The sequence below is a fragment of the Caretta caretta genome, chromosome 3 (assembly GCF_965140235.1).
Source record: "Caretta caretta isolate rCarCar2 chromosome 3, rCarCar1.hap1, whole genome shotgun sequence".
In the NCBI taxonomy this organism is placed as follows: domain Eukaryota; kingdom Metazoa; phylum Chordata; order Testudines; family Cheloniidae; genus Caretta; species Caretta caretta.
The window spans coordinates 175278803-175301648 of NC_134208.1; the positions used below are offsets into that span (position 1 = coordinate 175278803).

At 40.7% G+C, this 22846-nt stretch overlaps 1 long non-coding RNA gene across 4 annotated transcripts; it reads right to left on the reverse strand.

Annotated features, from left to right (window-relative positions):
• Positions 1 to 7548: 7548 nt before the first annotated feature.
• On the reverse strand, positions 7549 to 21592 carry LOC125633557 (uncharacterized). 4 transcript variants are annotated; one of them, XR_007355658.2, is made up of 5 exons: positions 21029 to 21592; positions 20640 to 20699; positions 17614 to 17865; positions 8800 to 9098; positions 7549 to 8562 (listed from the first exon to the last, which is right to left on the reverse strand). It is a non-coding gene; the product is annotated as an uncharacterized LOC125633557 (long non-coding RNA). The 4 variants fall into 4 exon arrangements; XR_007355654.2 differs by having other exon boundaries at positions 17614 to 17868; positions 21029 to 21591; XR_007355657.2 differs by having other exon boundaries at positions 8881 to 9098; positions 17614 to 17868; positions 21029 to 21589.
• Between the last annotated feature and the right edge of the window lie 1254 nt (positions 21593 to 22846).

Consider the following 22846-nt stretch of genomic DNA (forward strand, 5'->3'; position numbering starts at 1 on the left):
GGGGTTTTGATAGAAATTAGGGTGTCACCTTGAGTATAAAATAGCGTACAGAGACTTAAATCTTTGCCTTTGTGTACAGATCACTGGCTGAGTTTATACAGATCACTGGGGTGTGGCACTTTCCACGTATACTCCTTAGATCTGAGCTCTGGAGTTAGCCATGGTTTTGTCTGCTACAGCAAGCAGTAGTTGTCTGCTTTGCTAGGTTTGAAAGGTAACCTGTGGCCCTGGTCGATGGTCCTGAAAACATCCTTACAGAAGCCATTGGGAGTTTTACAATTAACATAGGTGGAGCAAAGTTAGGCCAATGTTGAATACTCTTGAAAATCCCAACCTGTATCTTTTTCTCTCCCTTTTATAATTTTGAACCTTTTCCCATGCCAGTAGAAAGAGAGTTTTAACATTTTCAAAAAAATACATAATTTATGTAGAAAAATGCATGTTTGGGGATTTTGTTGTTTGTTTGTTTGTTTTTGCAAGCAAACTACCCATACTGATGAGGCCTGCCATGGAGTACTGTCTCCAGGTTTAGGTGCCACACTTTGAGAACCATGTGGACAAACTGGAGAGAGCCCAGAGGAGGGCAACAAAAATGAGAACAGGTGTAGAATATCTGACCTATGGGAAAGGTTAAAAATGCCGGGCGTGCTGAGTTTTGAGAAAAGAAGACTGAGGGCTTTCAGAGTAGCAGCCGTGTTAGTCTGTATCTGCACAAAGAACAGGTGGACTTGTAGCACCTTAGAGACTAACATTTATTTGACCATAAGCTTTCGTGAGCTACAGCTCACTTCATCGGATGCGTTCAGTGGAAAATACAGTGGGGAGATTTTATATACACAGAGAACATGAAACAATGGGTGTTACCATACACACTTGTGAACTATAAAAATAATTAAGTATGGGACTAGGCTTCCAAGGGAGGTTGTGGAGGTTTTTAAGAACAGGTCAGATAAACACCTGTCGTGGATGGTCTAGACCAGAGATGGGCAAACTACAGCTCGCGGGCCACATCCAGCCCGCAGGACAGTCCTGCCCAGCCCCTGAGCTCCTGGCCCGGGAGGCTAGCCCCCGGCCCCTCCCCCACTGTTCTCCCTCTTCCGCAGCCTCAGCTCACCGCGCCGCCGGCACAACGCTCTGGGCGGCCGGGCAGCGCAGTTGCAGAACCACAGCCTGACCTGGTGCTCTGGGCAGCGTGACTGTAGTGCTGCCAGCCACCGGTGCTCCAGGCAGTGCGGTAAGGGGGTGGGGGAGCTGGATAGAGGGCAGGGGAGTTCGGGAGTCTGGTCAGGGGTCAGGGGGTGGAGGGTCCAGGTGTGGTCATGGGGTGGTGGATGGGGCAGGAGTCCCGGGGGAGCCATCAGGGGACAGGGGACAGTGGGGGTTGGATGGGGCAGGGGTCCCTGGGGAGCCGTCAGGGGGCAAGAAGCTGGGGGGGTCGGATAGGAGGCAGAGGCTGGGCCAGGCCTGGCTGTTTGGGGAAACACAACCTCCCCTAACCAGCACTCCATACCATTTTGGAAACCCGATGTGGCCCTCAGGCCAAAAAGTTTGCCCGCCCCTGGTCTAGACATACATGGTCCCACCTGAGCCCAGGGGGATGGACCAGCTAACTTCTCAAGGTTCTTTCCAGCCCAACATATTCTATACTATATGCAAATCTTAGATAAACCAGATGTTAATGCAAGGCCCAGCTGTGCGTGGTTGAAGATAAAAGTGCTTAGCTTGAAACACTTAGGAGAGCTGTGCATGCAACTTGGGTTGTAGGACCAAGGATATAGTTTACTCTCAGATGGTGGTGAAGGGCAGAAGGTCATACCTGCACACATGCCAAAGAATGGGCCATGTCATGTTCTCCATTGGGGGGAAACCCACAACTGGCTGAGTTTCTTTCAAATCATCCTTTCGGGAGGCTGCCTTGCTTCTATTGGTTCCCTGCCTTCACCAAGGCCAAATCTTTCTGCACTGGGACCTGGATACCAAGAAGACAGGTGCATTCAAAATTCCATAGACAGATTAAATAAACAGATTAGATTAGCTAGCTGTTCTAATGCTATATTCTGAAATAAGAGGAACATAAATCACTTGAGTATAAGTAACTGGCAACTTCAGTTGGAATGATGTATGCTCTTCTGTCTACGGAGAGCTACACATGACAGAGAGTACAGAGCTACCTACTGTCCATAAGTGTGTCTCTGCATAAGTATCTTGCTCAAAATCCTGAGTTTTGGCAATACCACTCCTCCTTTGAGGATCCTGTCATCATGATATAGATACAGTGATCTGCACTTTCTGAAGGGTAGCATAATGCCAAAGCATCAAAAGCAAAGCACTCAGGGCCATGTACTGACTTCAATGAGCAGCAGAATTTACACTGATCTTGGGAGAGCTCTGTTTGTGACTCAAAGGCAGAATGAGGCCCAAAGGCTGCTCTAAGCTCTTCAAACAGTCAACTTAAGTAATAGTTGTATTTATTTATCTAGCTTTCACCATGATAGATAACAAATGTATATACTTAACTCCAGACCTGAAGTGTGGATCTGAGAGTAGAATTTGGCCTTTAGGTCATGTATTGACTTCCATCCATGCACACAGCTTTCATTGACCTCAATGGGAATTGCACATGCAGATAAACAGCAGTGCAAGGTCTAGAAATGTATTAGTTAACTCAAGTGTTCTTGTAACCCAGCCTGAAATAAACCTCGAAAGCTGTGAGTTTGCTTTAGCTCAGCAAATACGTACTCTGCATGGAGGACGCACCTTTTTGACACCCAGGAAAGAATATACAGTGAAATCCAGGACACAAATGCCATGTTCTGATGCAAACTACCAGAAGATTAAAAAACCCTTGAAAATACTGAGTGGAAAATGTATCAAGTGCATAATATATTTTTTCTTAAGGTTGACAGTGACATTAAAGAAAGTTAGCAAAGGTATTCTTCCTAAAAATAAATATTTTGTAGACCTTATGGATTAAATTCACCACTATGCAGAGGACCAGCACAAAGCTTATGTACCACTTAACTCCTAAAAATGAAATCTTGGTCCCACTGAAGTCAGTGGCAAAACTCTCTATGGGCATAAATGGTGCACAGGTCTTGTATTGGCCCTCTTCATGGGCAGTGGTGAATTTTACCCTTACTGATTTTTATCTTGGCTCATTTATGAGAAGTTGGATAAATATTGCATGGTAGGTACAAATACAACAGTTTATGCTTTATGAAGCCTTTTTCTCATTGGTAAAGGAAATATGATGGACCCACAGGTAATGGTGAAATCAAATAAAATGACTTTTAGCCACTTTTTGTACATGGGGAAACATATTTCATTCTAACAGCATCAACAAAATGGTGGCTCAGACAGGAAACACATCCCTTATTCGTAAACATTTCTCATTGTCAGCATTAGTATTTTATTCCTTTTGCTCTCTTCAGTATTAGGTGGAAAAAGATCCCCAGATTATTACAGAGATTAAAGAATTTATAAACTTGCAAAATGGGTATAATATTTCCTTTCTCCTACCCTTGTTCTATCTAGTCTATTTAGATTGTAAACTCCTCATGGACTAATTCCTATTATGTGTCGAGCCCTGCGTGGATACAAAATTTGTATCTGCATCTGATCCGTAATCTGCGAACATGGTCCGCGGATTTAAAGTGGATATCCGTGGATTTGCAGAGCTCTAATTAGACGTTGGTACATTTCCTAGCACAATATGGGCCCAATTTCTTTTGTGGCGCCTAGATGCTACCATAATATAAATAATAATTAATGATAGCTGGGGAAGGGTGTTCAATGATAATTATGAGCAAAGTAATTAAAACAAACATAAATCCACACACACACACATATTAATGAGAATACAGTAAGGCACATTTAGCATTTGTGAATACAGAAAATGCAGTAACAAAGCATAAAGAGAGAATGCAGATGTAAAATTAGCCTTTATCAAGTGTATTCTACTTGGTTTATGCTTGTCCAGCTCTGACTGGTGTAACTTATAATTAGTCTCTGCCTGGAGTTATATGGTTCCAAAGAACTGTGGATTAAAGAGAAACTCTAGAATTTCTCAGTTACTTGACAAGTTACAACCTGAAAAGCTACACTTAGACCATTAAAGATTTTTCACAGTGACATTTTAGTGCAGCTGGAAAAATATGCCACCTTGCCATTTATTATTTTCAGAGCATGGATAGAGAAAAGGAGGTTGCTATGAAGAACAAAATAAAATGGTTTACATGTACAGAGGTGAAGTGAAGAATGCTGATAAATATACTTCACTGAATGTCTGCAAATGTCACTCGAGAAGCCATTTGCAGCTACCCTAACAGCTTCACAAACCAACAAAGAGTAGCAAAACCAGGCAAAATGAGTTGGGCGTACTCACTTCCACATGAATAAGCAATAAGCACTCTCAGAAGTTACACCAGAAAGTTGTTAAACTTGATAGATGAAGCTTTTCAAAACACCTTGTTGTGTACTGTATCTGGCTATAAAAGACTATGGATGGTTTAGAATGAAGAGACATCATTGCTCAGAATGATGTGATTTAAGCATTTTTGTTCAAACTCTTGTATTTGACTTTGTATTAATAGGATGGTTTTAACAAAAGAATTCTTCATCACAACATTTCCCCCCCAATAAGGGCTGGTCTTTTTGTCTGAACGTCTTCTGACACTCATTCTATTAGATTATTAGTCTTTCCTCCTTTAAGTATCGACCCTATTTACCACTCTAACAAAAAGATTTATAGTTACACCAATTAGTTGATGGGAGATAGTAACATCACTGCAAAAAAAAAGACTCCTATGTTGAAAATATTCTAACAGTAGTTATCTAAATCATCCAAATGTAAGTGAAAGACCCTCCAGATATCTCCTATCTTCCCAGGAGCATCTGATTTGTAGATCAATGGATCAGCTCCATTTGTTTTACAGACATGATGACCTGGAAAAATGCTCATTGTGAAAATTACAATTCTTGAGAGAAGACATCAAGATTCCTTCAGATTTATTATTAATTTAGATTGTCTGCAGCTTCTTGAACCTCTGCCTTTCATGATAATAAATGGAAGTGAAGATCTTTGACTCAGAAAATACCTCCATGGAAATAAGAGAGTTCTTAAAATTTCAAAAAGTCTGATTGCTTTTATAATGAATTTTTCAACATTGTTTTCCTCCTAAAATTCTCCTTCATTCCAAGTTATTTTAGCAGTCATGAGGAGACTAGATCATTTTGAGATAAGCCCCTAAATATCCCTGCCCACAGAAATTAAGGCCAATTCCGTTTTCATCAATGAAATACAGGGACATATAGCATACATGCATAGGGTCATACAAGGCCTTCTTTGTTGAATGTATCTCATACATACTGAGGCTCTCAAAGGTGATAATGGAAATACTTCAATTAAACTTCTCTCCCTATGTTCTTGTGAATGTATAAATAGCCTATTTTATAATGACATCATAAGAATTTAGGAGTTAAATCTGTGTAAAGTAAATTTGCTATACTTACAGATCTTGCAGATGGATTGAGGGGGAAACCTTCATTCTTTGGTGTCGTATATTTACAGCACTTATACAGTGATTTTGTTTCATGGAAAACAAGACTTCATTGCAAGTTTCTTCACCCTGTTCTTGCGAAATCAAAATCAAGGGTGAGCTTTATTAGTCAAATTAAACCTTATCTTACACTTTAAAAGTTAGATCTATAAATGACCAATGAAAAGTAGAAACTCAAATTTTGCAATTCGGGCATCACTTTGTGAACTTTACTGGATTGGGGGCTATGACTCCCTACTTTTCTTTTTTTTACGGTTTCTTTTGGGAACAGAAGTTGGTTCTGAAACAAAATAGACATTAGGCGACATCAATAATGTCATTCTGTAGCAATTGTGAAACTTCTCTGCTTTCATTCAGAATTTCATTATCAAATTAAAAGAGATACCACAATCTTAACCAATTATGATAAGACCGAAGAACATAGCAAATATACATTGCAACAAAGGAAAAAAGTGGATATTAATTTGTTGCCTTGTCATCAGGCATCTCCAGATGCCTGATCTAAAGAAATTTTTTATAACTGGAATGGTCAACATCAAAAGCATGTGTTCAGTAAAAACACAATAAAACTTACCTCTTTTTGTGCACAAAAAGTCTCTCTCTTCATGCATAACTTTTTTTAAAGAAGCAGCACGCTACACACATTCATCTTTTGGATGTACATCAACAGAGGGAAGAGTATAGGTTCTTCAAAGGTTTTAAGAAATATTCATTGCCAGACTGAAAATGTATTGACCCAGTTCCCAGAACAGACCAACACATTTAATAAATGTGCTTGTTTTGTGACAGGCACAGAAAAGAAAATGCTGCTTAGAAGCCTGCATCAGCTAATTCAGGTTCCAGTTCCTATTTCTCCTACCCTAAGCAGGTAGGCCACTCTGCATATTGTGGGCCTGATCCAATAGCTACTGAAGTCACCAGAAAGAGTCCCACTGGTTTAAGGGGCTTTTGATCAGGCCCTAAATCCCAAGGGCTTGAGCCTGCAGGCCTTCCATCATCAAAACTTGATTTACAAAGCCATGTTATATTCTAACTGAAGATCATTAAAACTTCACTGTTAACATGTGGGACAAAAATCTGCAGTTCTTACTCAATCAAAATCATCTCCATTTGGAAACATGGAAGTTTTCTCTCAGTAAAGACTGCAGGATTTGGATCTGTATTGCCCCACAATAATGAAGAATCATAGTTTCCGCTCTAAATATTTTTTTGGTACATGGGGCCTTCTAGGTAAAAAGGAACATATAGTTCTAAATGGAAAAAAATCATACTTTGCCCTTTTTTATTTTAATGGCCAAACATTGTAATGCTAGCTAAACAGACATTCTTGTCTGCTAATAGGTTCCTTTAGTTTGTAATAAATAGGAATGCTAATGACTAAAATTTGGTATTTGGTATGCATTAGCTTTTGTAAGTCTTTTCTTTAAGGCCTCATTGACATTCAATATGGCAAGCTTCCTTTGAAACATATTTATAAAATAACTACAGTATAATTAAACCAACAAAGCCATCTTTTAAGTAAGCTTAATAGCTCAGTTTTTCACTCTGTAAAATTTTTATTTTAAAGAGGAAAAATAGTTATGCCTCAATTCTATGGTATATTTCATTTTGCATCTAATATTTCCTTTGCATCTGCAATCTGTGCATATCTAATTTTTGACAACTATGATTACTAATAAAGTGTTCATGAAAGATATGCTTCATAGCTTCTTCAACAAGAATAATGTATTTTTGTTAATGGGAACTGTAATATATCTTGACAGATACAATATATAAAATATGCTTTTTTCTTAATTGTTAATGTTGTGGTACTGCATATACACGAAGTGGATCAACAGATATGTCAGGTAATAATCAAAGTGAATGCTATTTTATAAAATGTAACTAACAATATTTTAATGATATAAAAGCAATAGATAAATAAAAGGAATTACATTTAATTTTGCTTTCAGCTAGTGATCAATTTATTGTTAGCTTTAATAGGGGAGAAAGCTCATGCAGAAAGCTAATGGTAGATTCCGTGTTAGCATTATTCATCAGGGTCTCTAAGTAGTACTTATTCTGGAATATTTCTCTGGCGGAGTAAAATGTTCTACCTAAGGGTACTTGGCCCCTGATAAACCTAATTCATAATAATACATCTGTCATTCAGAAAATTAAAGTTTACAGAGTTCTCAGCGGTTTGCAAATCTTTTCACTATTCAAAACAATGACTGTGTTTTCTCAAGACAAACTAAAAAGTGATACATCAAATTATAATAGCATAGAATCTCTCGACTGCTTCTTAAACTCGGTCCTCCATAGTAGTAATCCTTAGACCTCTCCTACTGTATGGTGAATAAATACAGTTGACATCATTGTTATAATCTTTATTTAAAACTGTTACCAAGGTTACAAATTACCATCACTGTGTGCAACAGGTCCCTCTGAAGCAGTATCATTACAGATTAACTGTAATATGTAGGATTATAATAAAAGGCATAAGGGATTATGCACAAGGAAAAAATGTTAGTAATAACACAAATACATCTACTTTATGGAGTGCATTGGTCTACAAAAGCTGCACTCTCAAGGCTGAAAAACAAAATGTGGCTTTTTTATCACTTGGGCGTTTATGGGGATGCATAGTTAAACATGCTAACTGCATCCTGTAGTGGCTTTGCAAACTTCAGAGAGGGAAGGGGAAACATGGTTTCTCTCGATGTATAAATGTGCTACCGCGGAAAGATGTTTTCACAGTCTCCACTATTGGTGAATTATCTAGCTGATGAGGAAATATGCTCCCATGATGTGGCGTTGAGCTACCGTGACAGAAAATAGAGTCATATAATGCTCAACGGAACTAGTCCCAGAGCTATTGGCCCGAGTCTACTGGCAGTAATACTGCGATATCACTGAAGTCAATGAGGCTACACAGGTGTAAATCTGGAGTAGATGAATCTCAGGGACCGTGAAACTGACTCCGATTTATTTTGTCTCCTGTGAGAGTGGGAGAAACACCAGCCTGAAGGAAAGAGTGTAAAAGAGAAATCGAAATATTAGAGAACTTTGGCTATTCTAAAGGTCATCGACAAGCCTTCCCCACCAACACCCAGATCCCAGTCCGACAGGCTGAGGCTCAATCGCTGTATTGTGCCCTCAATTTAGTGAAACAAATGCGAAGTATTAAAGTCTTTGTAACTAATTGCACGCTCCCATTTATACATAGTTACCTCCATATAGATGTACAACAGCAACGTACCCGAAGTATTTGGCGGGGGGAATCCGATTTATGTCCATAGCTCAGCCCCCACCCCACCCCGGAGCATAAGTCTTCGCATACCTCCGCGACTGTAGCTGGCAAGGCTCGGGGGTGCAAGCCACGAAAGGAATAAAAACGAACCGGTTCTGGTCAGGAAAAGAGCAGGATCGAAGTTTGTTAGCAAGTATCTCGCCTTCCTGTTTGGAGCCCAGTGTTACTGCTCGTCCCAGGGGGCCGTGCCGCTCCGCTCCCTGTCTGCCCTCTCTTCCACTGGGGCGGCTGAGCCGGAGGAGAAAAGCCTAAAGACAGAGAAGATGGTGAAGAGGTCAGAGAGGGGAGGCGAGGGCCGGGGTGGTTTGGCCGTGACCTTTTGGAGCCCTGGTGTATTTTCTCTTCGGAGCTCGGGCTCAGCCAGTTTGAGATGAACTTGAGAGCCTAGTTTCCCCCCTTCCTCGGCAAACAATCCCTGACCAAAATTAGAAACACCCCCCCCACCCCCCCAGCCAGCCCTGGGCCTTGCGGGTGGTGGTGACGCAACAAAGCGATTTGTTTTCCTCTTTGGGGCGATTTAGGGGAACTAGAAAAACAAACATTGGTCCGTCTAATGACATAGGTGGAGAAAGCTACTAAGGGAAAGAAAACGGGGCACATCCTTTTAGAGGAAGGAAAAGGGTTCTCTGAAGAGAGAAAACAAAAGCCGTCAATAGTCACTGTAACCCCACCATGAACCAAGGACCTCCTGGACACACTCAGAGCGCTAACCTCCCAGGACTTCCCATTACCTTTTCATGACACTTCACTAATGCTCACACAATAGCCAACTGAGCAGTGCGAGTCAAGATATTTTAACCTGAACTAAACAGTGTCTCCAGACAATAGGTTGCAAAGCAACATCTGGTACTACACATTAACCATGATGTGCAACAGCAGACGCTTAACGTCTGGAAGTTTATGTCAACAATAAGCAGTTCAGGAGTCTGCTGCTGTTCAGCCTGAAATCTTAATAAATGACTATTAGCTGGTGGTTCTTAGGTGAGCATCTCAGATCCGTCCTCTCAGGGAATCCTGAGCAGTTTGATCTTGATCGAGCCATATGGATTCGTATTGGATTCGAATATATAGATACACCCACGCGCGAATCCAATATGTGCGTCTGTCTCTAGGACCAAATCATCTAGTGGCAAGTGCAGGAGTCAAATGCCCCAGAACTCCGAGCCAGGCAGAAGAAAGATAGAGATGAGTCAGTGGAAAGCATTTTGCTCCTTCGTGTATATTTTCGTGGGGGCACGAATGCCATCAATCTCTGATGACGAATAAAAGTGGACATAAGTAAATGACCAACTTCATCAAAGCGCTTGTTTACATGAGGAGGACTCTAAACTCATGAAACGACGGGACGTGACTATTGCCAACAGCTGTTCCTCATACATATTTCATTCTATGATCAGAGAATACGTCCTACCACCTTCTCAATTATTCACAGATAAACATTTTCAAGACGTTTTGACACCAGTCTTAGTGCCTGTTATTAATTTAGTAATCACTGTAGTTAAAGGTGTATGGGACTGCGCCTCGCAAACTCTCCTATTTGATTTACGAACACGAGACATATAATATTCGCCCCCCACAAAAGCCCCTCAAAGGGTGAAATTCTTTCCTTGTGGCCCTGGCATTCGTTTTGAGGGCGTCTCCCGATTGTTACCAGCCTAAGACAACACTGAGCGAAGCGACTATTTGCACGCTGTCATTGCTGTGGTACTCTGCTGTACACAGAGAAGTGGCGAGGGCGGGTTATTACTGCATCATTGCATCCTTTAGGCACAATTGCGCTCCTTGATCCCAAACTGCTCTTGGGGAGCTGAATGCTCAGAGACATTTAATCCAAGACGATATTTTTAGAGAGAGCTGCACCGAGCACGCCGCCCTTTCAGACCTTGCGTCAAGCTTCGGAGGAAGGGTGGCTGGCAGATGAAATAACGTATAACCGGTGGGAAGGCTGCTGCCCCTTTACAGTCTGGCAAGGAAGGTTGAAAAAGTTGCACTCGTCAATTTGGTCCCCAGTTGTTTACAGAATTGCTTCTACTTTTCGTCTCTGAAAGCTGAAGATCATAACTATGTGAGCGCAGTAACAAACAACGCGCCATAGAACTGTCTGAATAACTGTCCTGGAAGTTTCAGGGTAGCAGCTGTGTTAGTCTGTATCAGCAAAAAGAAAAGGAGGACTTGTGGCACCTTAGAGACTAACAAATTTATTTGAGCATAAGCTCTCCTGGGCTAAAACCCACTTCATCGGATGCATGCAGCTCTGTGTGTATATATATATACATATCTATATATCTTCCTACTGTATTTTCCACTGCATGCATCTGATGAAGTGGGTTTTAGCCCACTAAAGCCTATGCTCAGATAAATTTGTTAGTCTCTAAGAGTCTCCTCGTTCTCTTTGTCCTGGCAGTATTACACTTACCGACTTTAATGTTCACAAGAATTCCACTGCGTTTGCCGCCTCTTTCCAGTCCGGGCCCCCCTCCCCAACAATATACAACCCATTAAAGCACATTTATGAAACCAGCCTGGCAGAAGTGAATACAAGTACAGTTAATAAGGAGGATTCGTGTAGTTTGATGTGGCTTGATTTTATTCTGGGAATGAAATGCACAAGTCCCCGATCAGAAAAGTAAGTGATCTGGTCCTCTATATTCTTTGGGAAAGTATGTCCGGAAAAAAACCCTGGCTGTATGGAGTCTGAATCTACTAAAACTTGTTCTTTTGTGCCTATTTCCTGGCGATAATCCCTTTTCTTAAAATAAGAACTTTCCCTAAACAACCAGATGTTGCTCCTACCCATTAAAGATTGAGTCAAACGAATGCAGGGATAAAAAAAAAGTCTTTCCAACTCTCTTTTCAGAAACTGTTTATTAAATGCAAGTCTTCACTGCCCTCCATAGTTTTTATCTGATAAAGTTCACATACAGAAAGAAACTGGAACCTGCATCACATTTCCAGATAAATACGATGTAAATATAGAAAGACGTGCATTTTTTCTCCCACAAAGGAACTTAATTAAAGCTAGCCTGAGAGCTGCAATCTTGCCAGTAAAATAGGGACTTGCTTTGTAAAAGGCTTAGAAATCATGTTTTAAATAGCAAAACTGTACATTAGGAGAAGAATGCGGTTCTCAAGCTAAACCTCAGATTCACATTCCATAGAGGGTTTTGCGAATGTGACACTCAGACACGCTCTTGTCCCCACAGACCTCTGCATAAACAAACCACACCCAAATATTGCTTCACAGCTTCAAATCCGGGTTATCAAATGAAATGTAGTTGACATCTTTATAGAATGAGTAAAAATAATAACAATACTAATGCGCCACCTTCGCTAACGGCAGCCAGAGGTTGTTCCTGAGCTTGGCTTGTCTGTTTGTTTTTGGATTTTGTTCCACACAACGGAAGTTACAGGGAGTTCATTTCATTTTAATCACCAAATAAAAATAGAGGCCATCCTGCGAAAAAAAGAAACACGGCAGGCATTTAGAAGTAACGGGGCATTTTGGTAAAACGGAATACAGAAAGCTCAGTCCCACCTGTTTTTGATCCTCAAGATACTACCTACAGCTGAAGACCTTCCCTTTCTTTGAATCGTCTGTACTAATAAATGAGTTAAACGGTGAACTCTGAATCTCTGCTTCTTTATATGGTTTGAATCAACGCATGATAAAGTAATAAGGGGAGATCGGGTGTCTCTGTGTGTTCACATTAAATTAGACAAAGTTTGCCATCTTTTCACGCGAGACCGTCCTACGCTTTTAAAAGTCCACTCCAAGTCTGCCTGGAAACTTTCAATTACCCCCATCTGTTTAACCACGTGCCACCGGCCTGTACCTGACTGCTGGGCTAAGCTAAAGCGCTCTCGTCAGCCCCTGTGTAGTTCAGTATTGTACCTGCGTCTCTGTTGCTGCACAGTGCTCCCACCCTCCCCCCAGCTTCAAGACTTCCTTCTCCCTATTGATTGCGCTATGTCCAAACAGGGCAAAAGACGAGAATTGTATTCGACAGATGCTGCTCACTCGTGAATAACAGGTTCAGTGCATGCGGTATCTCTCGCCATTATCCTGTAAGTTAATATTGAGTAGCAATAGCTGTCTAAATATCAAAATCTATTTATAGGGGATGCAGAGCCATGACCTCTTCATCTGACCTTCAGTAACTGCAGTCTGGAAAAAGGACAAAACTATGGGAAAGCATACAATGAACGTGTGTGTGAGAAAGAAAGAAAGAGAAATGGGCGTGGGTGCTTTGTTATGAATTATTTAGAGTGTATTTGATTCCTAGAATTGCATCCAGTTTTCAAATATGGAGTGTATAGATTCTAAATGGCATTTGCAGGACTTATGATTGTACGTGATGTTAATTTACCAGCTAAGGGATATCAGTAGAACTTATTTTTCTCGGTTATAAGTCTCGGTTAAGTATTAGGTTTAATGCTATCGTCGTTTTAAAAACTAGGAGGGTGAAGAATGCAGCACAAAGCAACTCCACATACATTTCGGAAATAATTTTACAAGTTTTGGAAACTTCATCGGCATGGGGGGGGGAGTTCCCTTTTCCTTAAAATAAGGACCCAGCCTCATCGTGTCTGTCTCAACAAGGCAAAGATTTTAGCAAAATCGGGATAGGGTGTGTGTGTGGGGGGGGGCGGTGTTGATCGGTTTAATTAGCACAGTAGTTGTTTTATGAATGACTTTGGACTACTGCCTGAGTGAGGATCGGTTAGAATTTCTGAAAAGTGATTAATAAAAAAAGAGAGGCTAATCCTGCAGAGCCAGACGTTGTCTCACAGGAGTACATGCTATCTCAGGGCTTCCAGTTTCAGGGTGTGCTTTAAGGCATTTTTTAAAAAAGAGCGGTAGGGCTGTTTTGCAATGTGGAGTCCCCAGGCAGAGATGACTATTATAAAGCCCATCCTCTCGGGTGGAGAGAGAGCTCAGAAAGCCCTGCTGTTCCCGTGCAGCCGTCCAGAGTTCGCCCAGTCTGAATTAACAACTGTGTAAAACTAGATCAACTGTCCAACTGCCTTCCCTCCCCGCCGTCTTCCCCCGACCCCTCCCCAGCTCAGCAGCTCCCTGCCTTAATATGGCGCCTGCAAGGGAGAGAAGCACTTTCTTGATGTTTAGCAGTTGAAAAGTACTCCCTGAAGGTCACATCAGGCAATTTGTCCGTTTCCTGCCTCAGATCTTCAGGGCTATGCATTTGCGTGTCAGGGGGGCTAGGAGGTAGCTTGGTGCGCCCTACGCACGCTTGGCTGTCAGGGTGTAACCCAGTCCAAAAGGAAATTTCATAACCAAGCAGCCATCCTACTGATAAAAATAAACTGGACAGAAACACTGGGGCAGATCTCACAAGCCAGATGTGCCATTGTTTTTAATTGTTGCATTTATTTATGTATATGAGACAAAACAAGAATTCTGCGTTGGTTCTTGTGGCTGGAAATTAAAAAGACTAAAACCTCCTTTGTGACCCTATTAAGACTCATGAGCGCCATCCTCAGCTGCTCGTGGCTGCTCTAGGGAAAAGAGTTACTATTCTTCGGGGAGAGTAGTTTAGGAGGAAAACTCCATCTCCCTGGATTGACTGAGCAGCAAAACTAAACCCCGTCAGCTAGCTAAATGCTTCTACCCAAAGCAGGGCTGCTAACTACATTAGTCAAATGTTCTCTGCTTCACATTTTGGGGTTTGGCAATTAGCACTCTTCTCTTGCAGCAAAGGAGAATAACGTGCATATGATTGATTTTTTTTTTTTGATCCCACTGAAGAAAGTGTCTGAAAAAAAAAGAAAATATTAGGTAGATATAATCTCCCTCTAACTCTCTGGTCTTGGTAATAGATTAGGCTACATGATACTACATTCCAAATAAAATAAACAAGGTCTTAGAAGAGGAATCTCCTCTTCCTAAGGAATATTTACCCTATGGTCATTACACCTTTAATAGCCCTCGCTTACCTTACCTTGCGGCAGGTAAGAAAGCTATTGCTCCCCTCTCTCTCTGTGCCTAGAACCCGGGATTTCAAACACAATGTCCTCGATTTTAAAGTGCTATATACCAGATAATGGTGGGGGGACAGGCAGGGTTGCAATGTTATTGACTGCATACAATATATAAGATGGAAACGTTTAAGACTTTTAACTTTTTGTTGCACTGACACGCTGTATTTTTATCAGATACTATTATGTAGACAGCAGCATTGTACTGTAGCTGCCTCACAGTTGCTGGATCGTTTCTATCAGATGAAAGATTTTGAATAGTTTTCTTTCAACAATGCATCCCTTTGGTCTGGATACAAAGCATGTAGGCATGGTATACACTTAAACAGCTCTGTCACACAGAAAGATTAAATAGAGTATATATCGAAGTCTGTCTACATCATTATACGTACAGGGAACAGAATGAAGTTTCCCTTCACCAGTGAAGAAGCCCATTAAAATCTGATGTCCTAGTAGCATCTTCCAGATTTTTCTTATCTGTGATATTCGCTAAGCTGTTAAAAATCTTTACAGCTTGGCTTTAAAACCAGCTGTTTCTTAAGGAAGGAGTGAGTCTGATAACAGAATCTTCTAAGAAAATCTACTTCTCTAGGTCTATTAAATGGCTAAATTATACCATATCTATCTATCTATCTATCATACACATAGTATATGGATCTCTCTGTGTGTGTATATAACAAGTGTACATATGGATGCATAGATATATAGATTTTTATACATACCCGCAAATATATCGATATAGCTACATAAATATAGCATAATTTATAAGACATACAAACCACACACACACACACGTGTGTGTGTGTGTGTGTGATATTAGAACACCTATTCCTTCAATGAAATACACATTTCTTTTTAAAGACTTGCCCTGCCACTCCCAAGTCCCCAGGTTTATTGCTTGAATACAGTTTTTGTCAGTGGCGGCTTCGTGTCGGTTTAGAAAAGTTGAAGGCAGAAGGTGATTTTGCACTGAAAGCTCTGAGCCTTGGAGTTTTTATTCACTGCTTAATCAAGCGACTTGACCAAACTGCACGTGCTGAGTCCAACTTTTCTCTTCCCCTTTTCCCAGCTTTGTGCTATCCACTGATTGAGTCCTCATATTAAGCTCGAGTTCCTTTCTAAGCGACTGCTAAGAAGTCAAGAGCATCCTTGCTTGCTTTCTCTCTATGGCCTTTCATGCCCTCAATTTGTTATTCTACTGACACTTTCTTAAAGTTAGTGCAGAGCATTGAAACATTAGTGACAAAAGCCCTGGAAAATCTCTCACTCCTCACTGCTAAATCCTCTAATGGGTCAATGCAGGTCGAATTTTTATTTGATTTCCAATAATCTCTAGCAGTTAAAAATTAAACTTACCTCAGATCAGCGTTGTACCCATGGTGTATTTTCCTGCATTTGTACGCCATTGACTCTCTGATTTCATACCACATGTACCCACTAATTTATGAATGAGTGTATATATCTGTATTTATCTGTATCTATGTCTTTATATCTCCAGTAAGTCTTTCATTCTGTGTCAAAATAACATCATGTCACTCCATGCCAAAAGTATATTTATCCAGTCAAATGGCAACTGCAAGCGGCATCTTCTTTATCAAACCTTCATTTTTGTTGTACACGAGTGTTAAATATCTTTTCATTTCTTTTACTATTTTAAAATATGTATCAGAGTAATTGTTACTTGGAGGTCTTTTATGCATCTAACACTCCTATGGTTCATACGTTTTTTGTTCTTTTATTCTTGTGCCGGGAGATTACATACACTAATTTCTTTTGACATCTAGAAAGCATGTTTAATATTTTTTAAAATTCCTGATTCTTAAAGTTTGTCACAATGATCAAAGATTTATATAACGTTCCTAAAACCTTCCACTTTTTAACTGAAGAATTCTATTTATCTTAATTTGCTGCCTCGGATTTTGCCAAATATTTGTTTTATTCTGTGGTTTAAATAAGTTTCAGTGTGATCCACCAATAAGCATTTCCACTAACTTGGGGTCAAGTGGATATAATTTATATTATAAAGAATAATGCCTGTTTTGGCCAGTTTGAAACAACTTCACCTATGCCATCATTAAGGAGAATTTGACACTTTTAGTAAAAAAGATAAATCATTGGTTATGTATAGTGCAGTTTCCCTATTCGAGTTACTGTATAAAGGCCAACTTCTTAGGCTCTTGAATTTCTGTATCATTTATAGCCTTAAGGAGGGCAAATTTGTACCTGCTGTTATTTAAAGTTTCACATATTAGCTTGAGAAGGTCTTACCAGGCCAGTAGATCGTTTATTTATTTCGAGTTTAAAGGCAGTCTTAATTAAAGCAAATGAAATCTAAAAAATTAAGCCATTATTATGGACCACACCAACCCAGTCCAAACTCGGAATGGATTATTTCCGGGTTGTATATAAAAGGAATTAGGTTTATCTCCTGCATATCCTCTGGCTTCTCTCCTTTTTTTAACCTATTTAACCATGTAGATGCCTATGACCCATTGGTTGGCAAGGTGGAGCAGTGTTCAGGACAGAAAAGTTAAAAAGGAAAGGGACAAGCCAAGGTGCTCTCTTGGGGCTCAGAGCCACCTGTCTTCGTTTCTATTGCATTCCTTTAAGAACAATTTTTAAAAATCAGGTTAATGCTGTTGATGTCCCTATTTCTTCTCTCTCTTCTTCAGTCATTTTCAGTTGAGGTGATACCACACATACACACACATGCACATTATATTATAGATGAGACCATCAGAGGGTGATCTTGTTCCATATATACCTTACCTTCCCGAGGATCCTCGAAAAAGTTTGAACTCTTGTCTTCTGGGGTGCAGAGTTAAGAAACAACATTTTTAGCTCGTCCCTCGTCAACAGCCTGGGTCCGGCAGGCTCTTCCTGGGAAGAAAGCCTCCTGCAGGCACCGGGCCACAAACTGGTGAGCTAATGCTCGCTAGCTCTGCTCACCACAGTTAGGACAAGAGAGAAGAAGGATCTTTCCTTGTAGATCTATGCTGAGTTCGGTGAGGATCTTGAAATCTGCTAGAAGTACATAAGTAGGGGGACAAAAAGGAAAGGGCTCCAAATAGATCTTTCTCGAGAATCTATCTATGTTTTTTTCGCAGATTGCAAACTCATTTTTTAGAGTTACAATTAGCCCAATTTATTTACTTTTTTGTTTGTTCACAGCTGAATGGTAAAGCTGGGAACACTTCATGTTTACAACAGGCACAGTCTTGCAATCGTTAGGTATAGTTCAAGCAGTGTCTTGCACTGTTGTAGCTTTGCTCAATCACTGAGAGCTATGGAAAGCATATGGGAATCAATATATAGACAGTGTGGCGGGCAGATAATGGATTAGAATGAGTGAATGTCATAATTTGTATGATGGGTTTTCTGTTGTTCAGATCGAGCAAAAATTTCAAGTGGGTAAAGGTTTAAAAAAAGTCCTGGTGCTACAAATATCACAACACACCCGATTCTCTTCCTCCCCATTTCATTTTAAAGGTAGGATTTTCAGGAAGAAGCTAATGACTTTCATTTAATTGGCCAGGCCCTGATGTAGTGGATTGTTCTCCCAGCCCTGTGCCTTTGTTGCTTTTGGGGAAAATAAAGCTAATCAAACCTTTTGTCATGGCCAAATTCTCCCTTGGGGTCTTCCAAACATTTGTTTGAATAATTTACCTCAAGAATTGAACATACTAATTGATTTTAAAATGCTAGTCCAGAGGGAGGAAGGGCGCAGGGACTCCAAATCACAGGCAAAGAGCAAATGTATACCTGACAGCAGCGAAGCGTCCATAATTTGATACACCTCATTCTGCAGTGCGTGTGTGCACTTCAGAAGGCGAAGGAAGAGTGTGTCCGAATCATTTCAATAAATGTTTTCTTAAGGAATGTTTGATTGCACTAGTTTAAAGGGGCCACATCCATTGAGCCCTGTGGACTTTGCTTTGATATTACATTGGCTAGTAGATATTTTTCCATTCCAATAAATGCACGTTGTCATCTAGCTCTCAGAAGCTCTGCTGTCTGGCATGTGTAAACTCTTCTTTAAGAAAGAGAAAGGGGGTGGGGGGGGGCGGAATCCAGGGGGCTGCAGGTTCTATGTGCTTCAGTCCCATTCAAAGAAGAATTTTGATGCGATTCATTAGAAGTAACGAGTTGACATAAGGTAAATCTACATTGAGGGGGCCTTTCTTTCAGTGTATGGGGAAGCTTCATTAACCATCGCTAACAAGGCGTGCAAATGCTCTGATTGGGCAGCTTTCTTATAACGCCAGGGCCTTTGCAGGATGCCCACCTAATGAGGGTCACTAAAAGAGATTGATAAAATATTCAGATTTTCTGTCACACCAGGAACTTTTTATTAAAGGGGAAAGTTGAGGCAACTGTGTCGTTGTTTACCTTTTGAAGGCACAACCGCATAAGAAGAAACCCAGATCTCTTCGAAAACCTTATCTCCAAGAGAGGATTGGGTTTTTATGGTGTTTTTTGTTTGTTTGTTTGTTTGTTTGTTTTTGGTAAACCCTTAATGGTTTCCTATCTCCTTCCCCCCCCCTCCCCCAACCTAATTATGTTTTCCTGGGGTTACTGTACTGAAAAATAAGAAAGAAAGAAAAAACTTGACTAAAATGTTCTGGTTTTGACAGAATTATTAAAATCCGCCTGATGGCTTAATGACATGTCAATCATTTCAGTGCTGCTGGTTGTTGTTAATATGTCAGCATCTGTACACATGACTATTAAACATGCTACTTTCATCAGTGTAACATTTTACAGGCTGGAGGGCTTTTTTCTCCCTCTGTAATTTATTTCTACTACTTCTCATTGCTAGGTTACATTGTCTAATTAGAGCTAAGTATTTCACTTAATATTTAATTTAGATGTACAGCACATATATCATACCTAGATCAATCAATCAAGTGTCCCTTGATGATAATGCTGCATCATTAAGAGTTGTATTTAATACAGAAGCCAGATGATGTATATATGCTTATGCTGCTAACCAGACACTTTCAAAATGAGGAATGTGAGTTTGTCGTTAGGAGACATACTGCACGGACGTTCACTTTTGAGCTAAACGCCTAATCGAAAAAGTTTGCTGCTTAAAGAACTCTGGACTTTGGAACGGCAACAAATTTCATTCCTTAATTCCCTTCCCAAATAAATATTTCATATTTTCCACCAATGGACGTGTTTACCCAAAGGAAGGGGAGAGGTTAATTTCGTAGCTTTGGTATTGTTTCGGGCAAGTAATAAAATACCCGGCCTGCCTCTCACACCCTCCAAAACCGTTAAAAATGATTTGCCCACATTTTTACACAACATATACCGCACTCATTACATCAACAGGATTGAATTACAGGAGCCGAACGGGCCAGCCCTGACACAGACACCAAATACGCGGTCATTTATCTTGGGAAATCGTGGCTTTAAAAAGGGGGGATAATTCCAAATAATGCGGCTGTACAATATTGTCGGCACTTGCCACTTACGAATGACAAAAATTCAATTAAATCCTCATAAAAAGTAGATGGATGTGATCATTTCTCCTTTACCTGCCTGATTCTCTCCCTCCCTCTCTTAATTTCACCCGCCTCGGCCCCGTGATACTGTATTTAAGAGCTTCCCTTCTAGCTAGAAGGTGACCAGACACAGATAGGGCACCGAACCCCTGTTTGAACCAAAACACTCCGGAGTGCCGAATGAGTCATTCTCGAGTCAGGCTTGGGGGGCATTTACTGGGCAGCAGAAAATCAGAACCTAGTGGGAACTACATATCAAAGCAAGCAGTAAAGTAAAGAGCCCACCTCTCCTTTCTCTCCCACAGAAGGTCCCCCCGAAACACGGCAGGCTGGAAACATCAGCGCCTTAAACAGAGACACACACAACTTGACATTAATTTCTTGGTGCATCAGAAAAGAAAACAAATTTCTCTCCAGCTCTTCCCTTCAAAGCCACATGTCATTATATGAGCTAAAACAATGAATCATGCGGGATAAAATAAGATTAAGTTGAAATGGAGTTTAGTTCCCAAGCTTTCCCCAGCACTGTAAAGATGTCTATCAGTAAGGAGAACACTCTGATCATTTCCACGGACGCCTAAGCCACAAAGTGAGTAGGGAATTGGGGGTGGGGGGGTCAGAACAAAACCAAGAGTCTTCCCTGCGGGTCTTGAGTGTGTGAATAAGAAACTTACAGGATCCGGAAAGGATTTTCCGAGTCGAGAGGGGTTTGCTTTCCCAGTCCTCTTGTTTGCTTTCCCTGCTGCTGGCGATCATGGCTTCGTATCTCTTCCCCTCGACAGTAACTCACTAGTTCAGCTCGTCCGGATTCAGCGGCAATATGCAGAGAGCTCGCAAGATTCGGGGGCTCTGAATTAGCCAATTCCATTGACAGTTTTCAGCCAGCAGCTGCAGTCATTAAAAGCCATTTACACCCTGGCCTCCTCACACAAAGATAGAGCGCCAACAATTATCTGCTTGTACATTTAAGGACATGAGAATGTGTCCCTAACAGGCTTAGGGGAGAACTGAATCACCGGCTACGCTAAGAAAACAGAGTCCCATTCCCAAGATTTGTCTAATGTATATCGTGCCATAGTAACTCGCTTTGATGAGTTAGCTGCTTCAGTATCCTCAAACATTTTAGGATGTTGGATCCAACTGTGCAATACCTCACGGGCTGAAATATCGCTTATGCTGTAAGACATGCAGAGCTCTGTTAAGACCTTCGTATTAGCTAATGGGCACGTCCGGTTTGTTTTTTTTTTTAATCTGATCATGGTTTGAGATTCACTCCAGAACACATCTTTTGCAAACAGAATTCTCAGTAGAAAAGCAGTTTGCTGGTCTCGGATTATACCTGAAACAAGCTAAAGCAGATTCTGGTGTGAGTTTTTGTAGCTTTGCAAAGTTCAGCGGGAATCCTAGTACCAGGAGGATCGTCTAAGCATGTGCACAGAATATGATTGTGTGAAAGACTAGAAAACAAGAAGGGCCTTTTTGGTATGATCCTTGAAATGAAGTTTTGGGGTAGTTTAATTTTCAGCTTTAAGAAAATTGAATCAAATATTAAGAAACCCCTCGCAGGAATCGCCCCCCCCCCTTTTTTTGTAATCCTTTACATAAAAGGAAAGGATTACAAAGAAAAGATTTTTTTCTGTATTAAAATCTTTGGCTAAACATATTGTTGTACAATTCATACTTTCAAGTCGATTGGTAGAGGGGCTGAGTCGCCTCTTTGCTTCCTTAGCTGTATCACTGGAAATATGAGCCAGAAAGGGAAGGGAGAGGGGGGAAAAGTTTCCCCCAAGTATGTTAACAGAAGTGTGTAAGCAGATCACTAAAAATTAAGAGGGCCAGTTATTTTCATTATGAATAACATAGCACACCGATGCCAGTTTAGTGAAAATGTGATGAATGTGTAATACAGCGAGGTTCTTCCAGTCCAGCAGCTCTTCCAACTGGACCTATTCATCTGCCACTTGGAATTATTTCATGAGGAGTGCGCTGTGAAAGGGATCACCACCAGTTCGGAGTCCAGCTAAAGAACTTCTACCACCCATAGCAGCATTATTATTATCCTTCGGATAGGCCAAGTCACGCTATGTTTTCACATTTTAATTGTAATATCTCTTCCCCCTCTCTTCCCTCCATTGATGTCTGAAAGTAGTTTGGGCTCCATTCCTCACCCCTAGATCTGCATCGGAATGCAGAAAAGATCTTTAAAAAAGTTTTGAATTCCTCAATGATTTTTCTTCTAGAAAGGCGGCTTAGGATAATTATTTCAGCTTTATTGAGGGCAGATTAGTTGAAGTCTGGATGCTGCGTTTCAATACTCGTTGTACATGCCTTTACAATGTCGGTATTGTTTGCTACTGTGTGTGAACCTATTCAAAATATACACTTTTTAACACCAAGCAAAGTCCTGTCTAAATATACACAGTAAGTCTGGAAAGACGTCCATGACCCGTACAAATCTCTGTAAATCACACTTCCATAGCTACAGAAACTAA